Consider the following 14065-nt stretch of genomic DNA (forward strand, 5'->3'; position numbering starts at 1 on the left):
TAAAATCAACTTTTCATTGCAAATATTAACGGTTTAAGCAGGGAAAACTAATCGTGCGTGGTGTAACCGCGGCGAAATTCTTGTTGGTTATGTGATAAACCAAACTATACATGTTAAATTGTTTTGAAATTTGAATATATTTGCTAGCAGGTTCTCTGTTGACAACTAATTAAAACATAACTCCGATTGTTAGGAATAATATTATTATATTTTGATGTAACAACGGCTTCATCAGAACTGAAACGTTTATTGATATTTTTAGCTGTTCAATGTTCATAACAAATAGAAGAGCTTATGGAAGAGCATTTCACTTGTCTAGCCAGGTTGCAGCCGACATTCAGAAACATAGCAGATCACCAGATAATCTGGGAGGAAATTTTGGATTTCAGAGGACATTTTGGTGCTAAAGAGGAAATTTATAAAGTCTGGGATCTGAATTTTAAAAAATGTGGTCATGAATTTTCCTGCGGTAAAGAGGAAATTTTCTAAAAACAAGCCAAAGTTGTCGACTCAGAAACATTGTTTTGGCTGTAAAAATAAAAGAGGAAAAACTAACAGTTCTTTGAAATGTTCTTGAAACTGTGTATGAAAATGACCAGCAAAATTTTCCGGGGCTCAGCTCCAAATGCCCACGAACTGTCTTGCTTCACTTGCCGTGCTAGATCCACTACAGGAGCACTTAACAGGATTAAACATTCAGTTCCAGGGGAACACTACCAAAAAATATACTCTGCATTATTGGAATCACATCTTGCTTACGGAATAAGTGTTTGGGGCTCAGCCCTCAAAGACCAACCAAACGATAAGCTGTTCATAACTCAGAAACGTTGTATAAGAATCCTTTTTGGAGACCTAAATGCATACCTCGACAAACATGCCACTTGTGCACGAGCCAGACCTTATACAAAACAGAGGTTAGGAGCTGCTTTTTTCGAAAAAGAGCACACAAAGCCCATTTTTAATTGACTAAAATTATCATATTTTACCTTTAAGTTATTATATTCATAGACATGTCTGAGTGGTTATGTTTTGTTGTTTCACACACACTCATTCCCTTAGCATGTAAATACAACAAGGATGTAAATATAGAGGATTCAGGTGAACGGAACGAGAGCTAACCCTGAAGGGCAGGTAGTGTAATGTTTAGCTTATTTTGGTTTCTATGTAGTAGTTTCAGTTTCTTTGTAGTAGTTCCTTTAGTTCTAGGTTTGTAGTTTTGGGGTTACTATTTTCTAACATACTTTCTTATATTTACAGGGTTGTTTTTAGTTCTAGTGAGTGTCTGCTGCTGTAAGAGTGAAAGCCAGACAAGTCAAGTTCCAGTGTGTGTGTGTGTGTCACGGGGACCACACAGAAGAACCTAAAGAGAAGATCTAGTGTTTGTGAGTAAGGGAATATCACAACACGTTCACATCACTTCTGGGGAAGTGATAGAAGAATTAGTTTCTAAGAAGTTAGAAGAAGTTAGAAGAAGTAGTTTATAAGAAGTTTGAACTGTTATTAAGAAGGATTTACAGTTTTGGGAAGATTTGTTTGTAATCACATTACCACACAACTCACGAGGTTAAGTGAGTGAGAGTTGTGTTTGAGGTCTGTGTAGAGTGACGTGCAGTGATAGTGAGTGCAGCGTTAGTGTGCTAACCCATTACCAATTTGTTAACAATTCATTCACTAACCCATTTAACCAATTGTTACCAATTTAGTTACTAACCCAAATTACAACTTGTTTTACTTTGTCTCCCGTGATTGATCAGAACATACAATTTAACAAAAATTGCTTATTGTTCAAAACTTGTACAAATGCCACTGTATATCTGAGATATTTCGAATCATGAAATTTCGCACTCCATACTCGTTGTATTGTACTATAGACTCATCAAAACGTGATACAAGCAATGTCATAATCCTCCAAATAAAAACCAACACGTTTCTTTATATAGCCTCCAAATTGTGGAATAGCATACATAAACGGATTCTAAATGAGAATGGGGAAATCCTCATTACTTCTGTATCTTTGGTTAAATTACGCTGTAAAAGTATCATCCTGGGATCTCAATCCATCAACAATAATAACACCTGGACTTACCACAACTTTCACATCGCCCCTCACTCAGTCACAGACCAAACCAGTTCATCACTCACTCACCAAATTGCCGACCCAATATCTATTGAAGAGGCGTAAATTTTCTAGACAAATGACATATCGATATTATTGCTGCAGCAGATACAAATACCAACATTATTATATTCCCAAACGTTTGAACCATTAAATTAACTAGGAAATTCAATCATCAACTTAACTTTTACTGTTTAAAACTGATATGATGATATTAACTTAACTTATTAGTTATTATTATTTTTTTACATACTTCTTCTTAGTGTGGTGACTTGGGGTCCATAAATATAACAATACAAGCTGATAAACCAAAAAGAACAACTGGGGTAGGTAGGTAGCCCTGGTGGGTGCATAAACTTTACGGTCTGCTCTCTCCAAGATCAGCCTGCTTCTCCATTTTACCGTGAAGCCTAATTTCTAGTTTTTATAAATACAATGCAAGTGCAGGTTTACTAATCTTAATCTACTTAACAACTCAATAGCCCAAGTCACCATACCCGTAGTATATTCCATGGTAATAGAAGAACTTTAAAGTTTTTAAAATTGTTGCTATAATTGATTTAAATAAAAAATATGTTGTTTTCTTGAAAAATTTGTTGTTTTCTTGACATTACGAAGATCGAAAATTGGCTTACTGGGCCGCGCTCAGCCTGTCATTCCACCGAATCTCTATTCGGTTTATGTTTATGAACATAATAGCCTGAGGTCCCCAGGTAAAAATTGGTGAGTGGCCACAGAAAACAGAAAATTTATATCTGGGAGGAAATTTAAAACTTTCTGGATGTGGGGGTTGCAGCTAGCTAGCTTGAGTGGCGGTGGAGTTATGGAGGTGCATAACATTAGACACAACTAATTCTTACCTACACACCTTAACTATTTGTTCAGGGTCATCCATAAATTATGTCAGTGCAATAAATTAGGCTAATTTTCAATCTTCGCCTTACATTGTAACACCCTCCCCCGGTTTTTGACATTTGCATCGAAAGTAGTTTCATAGAATGAATTTAAATTCAACCTCCTTAATAAATATAAACTCAGAGCTGACAAATGATCTCAAATCGGAAATGATCATGGCTCGGTCGTTATTGCAGCGTCATTTAAGTTGTTTGTTACCTCATACCTAAATGGAACAAGATTTTTTCAATGAAACTAGAAATTTAATTTTTAGCACATTCCCAGAAAACCTTACCGCCTGCTGGGCTTGCTAGAGGTGATAGATTTTCAACAGCACGTTTGGCGTCGCGCGTCACATCGAGTTTACCTTTCACACGCTGCATTTAGTTTAGTAGTCATGACAACGACATGACTTTGCAAATTTTAAAAGCTGCGATCTTTAATTTAGCCAAAAATTAAACTTTTCGGTTTAATTCAAAATCTAAGTTGTCCCCAATTGTGCTCCTGGGGAGCCTCCTTTAAATTTACGAGACGGACATTTTGTTGAAAACCGGAAGGTTCTATCTATTTTACTTTTGGAGATATTGCCCGGCCGGTAGGGTTTGCTGGGCCGAACCTAGGCGCGTTTAAAAGAATTTGCACTTCATTTTAAAACGTTCACTTTGACAAACCATACCCAGCAAACCTTACTGGCTGGCGATATTACTACAGGGTGATCGCCTTTTCACAGCATGTTGAACTCCGCGCGCGCTCGCTAGATCATTGCATTTGCACGCTTCAAATATACCAAGAATGTAATTGTACCGCGTACCACGTGATACTATTCAGCAAATCAGAGAACAACAATCTGCAAAGTTAAAGCTACGCAGTTTTATAAGGCCTAAAATATGACTTTTCGCGATAATTCAAAATCTACGTTGTTTTCAATTTTCCCCCTGGGGGGAAACGTTATTTTTGCAAAACGAACATTTTGCAAAAAACCGGAAGACGCGACGCTATCTCTTTTACTTTTAAAGTTAGGCTCCAGCCAGTAATGTTTCCTGGGAAGTGATAAGGCTATTATGGTCATAAGAGAACTGAGAAGTCGTTCATGCGAAAAGCATAATTGAGTGCGTGGCGCTGCACAGTAACGCATATCGCTTTACCTTTACAACCTTACCTGGGGACCCCAGGCTATTATGTTCATTAACATATAATGTTCTAAAACATATAAACGAATTAATTGACGATGTCAATTCATGGCAGCTCGGCGCGGCACAGTAGTGCATCTCGCCGATCTGTGTCGCTGTGAGAAGCCTTAATAAGTGCGCGGCGCGGCACAGTAACGCATCGCGCTACAAATAAACGAATAAAGATTCGGCGGAATGACTTATGACAGGCTGAGCGCCGCCCAGTTTACCTGGGGACCTCAGGCTATTATGTTCATAAACATAAACGAATATGGAATAGAGATTCGGCAATCAGCGGAATGACAGGCTGAGCGCGGCCCAGTAACGCCCTGCATTACCTGGGGACCTCAGGCTATTATGTTCATAAACATAAAGATTAGGCGGAGCGCGGCCCAGTAACGCCCTGCAGTAATCTACAACTTTATGTTCAAGATTTGACCATTGTTAATGGCTAATACTAAATACTAGTGGACTCTATGCAACTCTCCCAGCACCCCTAATTTTACTGATCTGGAGGTCACATTTTATTGAGCCAGTACAGGCTAATACTAAATACTAGTGGACTCTATGCAACTCTCCCAGCACCCCTAATTTTACTGATCTGGAGGTCACATTTTATTGAGCCAGTACAGGCTAATACTAAATACTAGTGGACTCTATGCAACTCTCCCAGCACCCCTAATTTTACTGATCTGGAGGTCACATTTTATTGAGCCAGTACAGGCTAATACTAAATACTAGTGGACTCTATGCAACTCTCCCAGCACCCCTAATTTTACTGATCTGGAGGTCACATTTTATTGAGCCAGTACAGGCTAATACTAAATACTAGTGGACTCTATGCAACTCTCCCAGCACCCCTAATCTTACTGATCTGGAGGTCACATTTTATTGAGCCAGTACAGGCTAATACTAAATACTAGTGGACTCTATGCAACTCTCCCAGCACCCCTAATTTTACTGATCTGGAGGTCACATTTTATTGAGCCAGTACAGGCTAATACTAAATACTAGTGGACTCTATGCAACTCTCCCAGCACCCCTAATTTTACTGATCTGGAGGTCACATTTTATTGAGCCAGTACAGGCTAATACTAAATACTAGTGGACTCTATGCAACTCTCCCAGCACCCCTAATTTTACTGATCTGGAGGTCACATTTTATTGAGCCAGTACAGGCTAATACTAAATACTAGTGGACTCTATGCAACTCTCCCAGCACCCCTAATTTTACTGATCTGGAGGTCACATTTTATTGAGCCAGTACAGGCTAATACTAAATACTAGTGGACTCTATGCAACTCTCCCAGCACCCCTAATTTTACTGATCTGGAGGTCACATTTTATTGAGCCAGTACAGGCTAATATTAAATACTAGTGGACTCTATGCAGCTCTCCCAGCACCCCTAATTTTACTGATCTGGAGGTCACATTTTATTGAGCCAGTACAGGCTAATACTAAATACTAGTGGACTCTATGCAACTCTCCCAGCACCCCTAATTTTACTGATCTGGAGGTCACATTTTATTGAGCCAGTACAGGCTAATACTAAATACTAGTGGACTCTATGCAACTCTCCCAGCACCCCTAATTTTACTGATCTGGAGGTCACATTTTATTGAGCCAGTACAGGCTAATATTAAATACTAGTGGACTCTATGCAGCTCTCCCAGCACCCCTAATTTTACTGATCTGGAGGTCACATTTTATTGAGCCAGTACAGGCTAATACTAAATACTAGTGGACTCTATGCAACTCTCCCAGCACCCCTAATTTTACTGATCTGGAGGTCACATTTTATTGAGCCAGTACAGGCTAATACTAAATACTAGTGGACTCTATGCAACTCTCCCAGCACCCCTAATTTTACTGATCTGGAGGTCACATTTTATTGAGCCAGTACAGGCTAATACTAAATACTAGTGGACTCTATGCAACTCTCCCAGCACCCCTAATTTTACTGATCTGGAGGTCACATTTTATTGAGCCAGTACAGGCTAATACTAAATACTAGTGGACTCTATGCAACTCTCCCAGCACCCCTAATTTTACTGATCTGGAGGTCACATTTTATTGAGCCAGTACAGGCTAATACTAAATACTAGTGGACTCTATGCAACTCTCCCAGCACCCCTAATTTTACTGATCTGGAGGTCACATTTTATTGAGCCAGTACAGGCTAATACTAAATACTAGTGGACTCTATGCAACTCTCCCAGCACCCCTAATTTTACTGATCTGGAGGTCACATGCATTTTATTGAGCCTATGCAGTATATGCAATTCTGTTTTAGACAGTCAATTTATTTAAAAAAGGTCTCACCCTCTTAAAAACTTCCGTTGGAAATGTTTCTATTAATTTCACATTGGAAAACTTTTCATTGTGTCTGACCTCAACTTAGATGTATTTGTTTTTTTTTGCTATTTTTCAGCAACTCCAATTCTCTTTTGTAGAGCTGATTCTTGTTATATAGAAGTACACTCGATACATCTATCTTATATAATATGAAAATATATTGTACAGCCAAACTACTGGTATATCTTTATATTGGGAAGAAAAATAATACAAGTTCTAGTATTCTTTTAAAAATAGCCGTTCATAACATTTATTTCATTTTAGGTATGTGTGTGTGAAACATCAGAACTGAATAATGGACCAGAGAATTCAGAGATCTTTGGTTACCTGTTTCCGGTTTCGTCGGTTCACACTTCACATTGCTGCGTTCCTGACCTAGCTTCGCCTGCATCAGTAGATCATATTATAATATGCATTATAGACTATAGTTATACAGCTTGAATTTGAAAGAGCTACATGGTCGTTGTTTCGAGTGCTTTTTCATCTGCTGTGATGAATTGGCAGACAGCATCAACGGTTACCAACATAATAGGTGCATTGCAAGTTGTGCAATGCTGAATGCATGCGTTTCGTCAGTGACTTCCTTCTGCCTCATTGATGCGAAACTGATAATAAACATGCAAGAGAATACAGCTATAGTTACTCTGGACTGCCATGATAGAAACATTGAAACAGATATTGACTGGCTTTAGGTATGTGAGACGTAAGTATTGAAACCTCAAATTGTTATGATCAGGTTCAACATACTTGCTATGATCCTTTATATAATATCAATATATTATATAAAATATAATATATTACATTGTATATTAATCTTGATATAAAATCTTCGCTTTTTGATGATTGTAAGATGTTCTGTTTCGTTGTAACCTTGTCCCCTACATAATTATACTAGAAAACCCGTGGTCACAGGGAGGAAGCTAATACTATTCTTTGGTAGTCAGTTTCTATCGCACCAAAAAAATATTCATCACAACCGAAGATACAGCCAATTAAAATATAGCTCGCACTTAACACCACGTAATAACAAAAACCGATCAAAATGCCTCTCTCAAATCCTTGCACGTGCACGTGGGAACAACAATCTTCGTTACCATGGTTACTATGCAACTTCCTATTTCTCATCTAATTTGCACGTGGGCGGTCGTACAGACAGAAACAATTCTCTGAACTATAGTAGAGATAATAGTACATCATTACTTCCATTTTTCAGGTTTTTATTGGTGTTGCAAACGATGTAACGATCACTAAATTCTGTGCCTATGTGAGATTTGTTGGTTCATCGAATAACATGAAACTTACAGTGTGAGTAATTCAACTATCATGCACTTCATATTTTATGTCCCCCTACTCATTGTTCACTCTCTGTCTTCATCAGTGTTACTCTACATTTCTCTCTGCAGTTATTCTTCCACTCAGTATTAACTCTCTGTCTTCATCAGTGTTACTCTATATTTCCCTCAGTAGTTATTCTCCCAATCAGTGTTAACTCTCTATCTTCATCAGTGTTATTCTACATTTCCCTCAGTAGTTACTCTCACACTGAGAGTTAACTCTCTGTCTTATTCTCCCACTCAGTATTAACTCTCTGTCTTCGTCAGTGTTACTCTCTATTTCCCTCAGTAGCTACTCTCCCACTCAGTATTAACTCTCTGTCTTCATCAGTGTTATTCTACATTTCCCTCAGTAGTTACTCTCACACTGAGAGTTAACTCTCTGTCTTCGTCAGTGTTACTCTATATTTCGCTCAGTAGTTATTCTCCCACTCAGTATTAACTCTCTGTCTTCATCAGTGTAACTCTACATTTCTCTCAGTAGTTATTCTCCCACTCAGTATTAACTCTAGCTCTCTGTCTTCATCAGTGTTACTCTACATTTCTCTCAGTAGTTATTCTCCCAATCAGTGTTAACTCTCTATCTTCATCAGTGTTACTCTAGACATTTCCTTCAGAAGTTAATCTCCCACTCGACTCAGTATTAACTCTCTGTCTTCGTGAGTGTTACTCTATTATATTTCCCTCAGTAGTTACTCTCACACTGAGAGTTAACTCTCTGTCTTCGTCAGTGTTACTCTATATTTCGCTCAGTAGTTATTCTCCCACTCAGTATCAACACTCTGTCTTCGTCAGTGTAACTCTACATTTCTCTCAGTAGTTATTCTCCCACTCAGTATTAACTCTAGCTCTCTGTCTTCATCAGTGTTACTCTACATTTCTCTCAGCAGTTATTCTCCCACTCAGTATTAACTCTAGCTCTCTGTATTCATCAGTGTTACTCTACATTTCTCTCAGCAGTTATTCTTCCACTCAGTATTAACTCTCTGTCTTCGTCAGTGTTACTCTATATTTCCCTCAGTAGTTATTCTCCCAATCAGTGTTAACTCTAGCTCTCTGTCTTCATCAGTGTTACTCTACATTTCCCTCAGTAATTATTCTCCCACTCAGGATCAGTATCAACTCTCTGTCTTCATCAGTGTAACTCTACATTTCTCTCAGTAGTTATTCTCCCACTCAGTATTAACTCTAGCTCTCTGTCTTCATCAGTGTTACTCTACATTTCCCTCAGTAATTATTCTCCCACTCAGTATCAACTCTCTGTCTTCATCAGTGTAACTCTACATTTCTCTCAGTAGTTATTCTCCCACTCAGTATTAACTCTAGCTCTCTGTCTTCATCAGTGTTTCTCTACATTTCTCTCAGCAGTTATTCTTCCACTCAGTATTAACTCTCTGTCTTCGTCAGTGTTACTCTATATTTCCCTCAGTAGTTATTCTCCCAATCAGTGTTAACTCTCTATCTTCATCAGTGTTACTCTAGACATTTCCTTCAGAAGTTAATCTCCCACTCGACTCAGTATTAACTCTTTGTCTTCGTGAGTGTTACTCTATTATATTTCCCTCAGTAGCTACTCTCCCACTCAGTATTAACTCTCTGTCTTCATCAGTGTTATTCTACATTTCCCTCAGTATAGTTACTCTCACACTGAGAGTTAACTCTCTGTCTCTATCAGTGTAACTCTACATTTCTCTCAGTAGTTACTCTTTCACTCAGTTTTAACTCTCTGTCGTCATCAGTGTTCTCTCATCTTAGTTATTCTCCCACTCAGTATTAACTCTCTGTCTTCGTCAGTGTTACTCTATATTTCCCTCAGTAGTTACTATCACACTGAGAGTTAACTCTCTGTCTTTGTCAGTGTTACTCTATATTTTGCTCAGTAGTTATTCTCCCACTCAGTATTAACTCTCTGTCTTCGTCAGTATTACTCTACATTTCCCTCAGTAGTTATTCTCCCACTCAGTATCAACTCTCTGTCTTCATCAGTGTAACTCTACATTTCCTTCAGAAGTTATTCTCCCACTCAGTATTAACTCTCTGTCTTCGTCAGTGTTACTCTATATTTCCCTCAGTAGCTACTCTTCCACTCAGTATTAACTCTCTGTCTTCGTCAGTGTTATTCTACATTTCCCTCAGTACTCAGTAGTTACTCTCACACTGAGAGTTAACTCTCTGTTAACTTCTCTGTCTTTCCCTCAGTAGTTATTCTCCCAATCAGTGTTAACTCTCTATCTTCATCAGTGTTACTCTAGACATTTCCTTCAGAAGTTATTCCCTCACTCAGTATTAACTCTCTGTCTTTGTCAGTGATACTCTACATTTCCCTCATGCTCAGTAGTTATTCTCCCACTAAGTATTAACTCTCTGTCTTCGTCAGTGTTATTCTATATTTCCCTCAGTAGCTACTCTCCCACTCAGTATTAACTCTCTGTCTTCATCAGTGTTATTCTACATTTCCCTCAGTACTCAGTAGTTACTCTCACACTGAGAGTTAACTCTCTGTTAACTTCTCTGTCTTTCCCTCAGTAGTTATTCTCCCAATCAGTGTTAACTCTCTATCTTCATCAGTGTTACTCTAGACATTTCTTTCAGAAGTTATTCTCCCACTCAGTATTAACTCTCTGTCTTCGTCAGTGATACTCTACATTTCCCTCATGCTCAGTAGTTACTCTCCCATTTAGTGGTAACTCTCTGTCTTCATCAGTGTTACTCTACGTTTCCCTCATTAATTACTCTTCCACTCAAACTTCTCTGGGATTGGTGGAAAAAGGAGAGAAAACTTCGACTGAAATACGATAAGGGTGAGTTAAAAGTTTCAAACCCGCTTAAAACGACGACACTAACTTGGTGCTATATCACTACATAATATGTGCAAGGCAAATTTCTGGAGAATCGAGTATTTTTTTGTAATAATTTGAATTATAAAGCGACAAAATATTATGTGTTCTCTCTTGGTTTGATTTTTTGAACAACAGCCAGTAATTTTAGAAGGTAAACGGTCAAGCAAAGTGTGCAAGGTCGTTGATGGAGTATTCTATGTGAAATCCTCTCACCGGTCTGAGCCCCACCAACTTAACATCAGAGGACCAACTTGCACCTGCAGACATATTTTTTCCTTTTCACCCTTTTGAAAAAAGGCAATAGTGAAAGGTTACGAATGGAGGTTTTGGCAGAAAAACGTGGATTTTGGAGATCGCGTTAGGATTGCTTGCGGAGATGTGATGTATAGATAGCCTGTGATCTATGAATGCGCGGCGCGACTGTGTTTTAATGTATATGATGCATGTAATGTATAATATTACTATTAGGTAATACCCCCAATTTGTACGTGGCACGCGTAGTGTATTGATATGTACATGAGTATAGTTTACCTTTGCTGATAATTTCTTGAATTACAGATACAAGTTAAGTTCTACGGCAATTGAACTAAATTTCAAGTGTTTCCCGTATTTGATGCATAATTTATCAATATTAATATCATGAAGATTGAAGTGAGCTGATTGGAGCTTATACTTAAATGTATAGTAAATGTGAAATGGAAATCTAGCGTCCGCCAAAACGAAAAAACGGGCGCAATTCTTGTTCAAGCTATTGATGATGGTTTAATGAAATGCAATGGGAGGACCTACCTGAAGATTAGGTCCTTCGTAAAAGATAAAGGTCTGTTAAATTGATCTGTATGCATGTTTACATTCCCATTTGAATAGACAAGACAAAATTGAGGTTCATAACTCGTTCATGTGCTATGGCAGTGCGTCCGCGTCGATGTAGGAGGTGTGGAGCCTGCTAGTAGAGAAAATATGAAGTTTCCAACAGTAAATATTATTATCAATATCAAAGGCAGGGCATTACTTCGACCTCCGAGGCGAGGTATCCGTGTGGACCCTGGTTGTTATAAGGGTTGGAAAGACAAAGATAATTTTGTCTGTTAAAGTGGGTTATCACTCTCTGCCATCAGACTCATAAATCACATCTCCGCAGGGTTTGCCAGGTTTTCCCTATTGCTTTGCTTCCAATTCTTATAATAGTCAAAATATAAAATCCGATATTATTTTTGCAGGAAGTGATATTGGGATATGGCCAGCTGATGCAGATGTAAACAAATGCTGCGATTATCCAGCATCAGAAGACGAGGATGAAGAAGTAGAAGATGATGAGGTTGGAGGAAATTGGGATAAAAGAAAGAAGAAACGGGACATAGACTATAAAGGAGATTGGCGGGAGCTTTCAAACAGAATAACTTCCTTCGTTAATGATCCTGAGTTTGACGTGATGGACGATGATGTCCGTGCATTATTATATAAGAAACTGTCAGATACCGTCAATGATGTGGCATCCTATATTTACAAAAGAAACTAAATTAGATAACATAGATAAGATAATGTTTGATAATATATTACTTTAAAAGCCGTGCAATCATTTTAGATATTAGATATTAAACTAACCATATTATGATATTCTCCGTCTAACTATTCGATCTGTCTCCATCTCACTATTCAATCGGTCTCAACGTTCATTCTCTGTTTAACTATTCAATCTCTGTCTCAGTGTTCATTTTCTTGTTTAACTATTCAATCTTTGTCTCAGCGTTCATTCTCTGTCTCGACATTATTCTCCGTCTGACTATTTAATCTGTCTCAATGTTCATTCTCTGTCTCGACGTTCATTCTCCGTCTCACTATTCAATCTGTCTCAATGTTCATTCTCTGTCTCGACGTTCATTCTCCGTCTCACTATTCAATCTGTCTCGACGTTCATTATTTGTTTAACTATTCAATCTCTTTCTCAGTGATCATTCTTTGTTTAACTATTAAATCACTGTTCATTCCTGTCTCGACGTTAATTCTCCGTCTCATTATTCAATCTCTGCATCAGTGTTCATTCTCTATTTTAGAGTCAATTCCCTGTCTTACCTATCAATCTTTCTCGGTGTTCATTCCCTGTCTGACTGTTCAATTTCTGTCTCACTGTCCATTCTCTGTCTCGCTGTTCAATCTTCGTGTTTCTTTCAAAGTGTTACAGTGACAAGGAGACCGAATGATATTGTTGTAAAATAAAAAGCTTGTCCGCTTTAGTTATAGTGATATTAAAACATATACAACACCATGTATTATGAAATTTTAGATTTTGTTACAAAATATGGACAGTGAATTTGATGTTGTTGTCTAATAATACAAGACGTGAGGCGCGGCGACATTATAAATTTTAGAATTGCCCGCGCATTTTAGTACTTTGCCGCGGCTCCACTAGTATTTAACGTTTACCATTGTTAATGGTCTGACCCGGCGCGCGCTACTTCGTAGCACTTGCCATCGAAGAAATTTAGACGAGTAACATCCGTCAAGTTCAAGATTAAAATTGGAGGTTTAAACTATTGTATGATTTTGGCTTGGTCTCGCCATGCATAGGCCAAATCAAGTGCAGATTTTTGTTTGTGTTTTTAAACCCTTTTTTAAACCCTTTTTAACAAATGACTTTAAATGGTCTTTTACCAATTCGCTCGGGCTAATATTAAATACTAGTGGACTCTATGCAGGTCTCCCAGCGCCCCTAATTTTACTGATCTGGAGGTCACATTTTATTGAGCCAGTACAGGCTAATATTAAATACTAGTGGACTCTATGCAGGTCTCCCAGCGCCCCTAATTTTACTGATCTGGAGGTCACATTTTATTGAGCCAGTACAGGCTAATATTAAATACTAGTGGACTCTATGCAGCTCTCCCAGAGCCCCTAATTTTACTGATCTGGAGGTCACATTTTATTGAGCCTATGCAGTATATGCAATTCTGTTTTAGACATTGAATTTATTTAAAAAAGGTCTCACCCTCTAAAAAACTCCCATCGGAAATGTTTCTATTAATTTCACATTGGAAAACTTTTCATTGTGTTTGACCTCAACTTAGATGTATTTGTTTTTTTTCTATTTTTAGCAACTCCAATTCTCTTTTGTAGAGCTGATTCTTGTTATATAATATAGAAGTACACTCGATACAGTTATCTTATATAAGAAAATATATTGGACTGCCAAACTACTGGTATATCATTATATTGGGAAGAAAAATAATACAAGTTAGTATTCTTTTAAAAATAACTGTTCATAACATTTACTTCATTTTAGGTATGTGTGTGAAACATCAGAACTGAATAATGGACCAGAGAATTCAGAGATCTTTGGTTACCTGTTTCCGGTTTCG

General features: G+C 38.0%; 1 protein-coding gene and 1 long non-coding RNA gene across 3 annotated transcripts in view; both read left to right on the forward strand.

Moving 5' to 3' along the window:
• LOC134817547 (uncharacterized) overlaps positions 1 to 14065 on the forward strand; it is an 84769-nt gene that overhangs the window by 12347 nt on the left and 58357 nt on the right. The gene's annotated exons all lie outside the window — the stretch shown is intronic.
• LOC134817550 (uncharacterized) lies at positions 6799 to 10941 on the forward strand. Of its 2 annotated transcripts, none has more exons than XR_010160531.1 (4): positions 6799 to 7238; positions 7749 to 7840; positions 10574 to 10670; positions 10858 to 10941. It is a non-coding gene; the product is annotated as an uncharacterized LOC134817550 (long non-coding RNA). The 2 variants fall into 2 exon arrangements; XR_010160532.1 differs by having other exon boundaries at positions 6799 to 7227.

This window comes from Bolinopsis microptera, chromosome 6 (genome assembly GCF_026151205.1).
Source record: "Bolinopsis microptera isolate Bmic1 chromosome 6, MBARI_Bmic_1.0, whole genome shotgun sequence".
Classification (NCBI taxonomy): domain Eukaryota; kingdom Metazoa; phylum Ctenophora; class Tentaculata; order Lobata; family Bolinopsidae; genus Bolinopsis; species Bolinopsis microptera.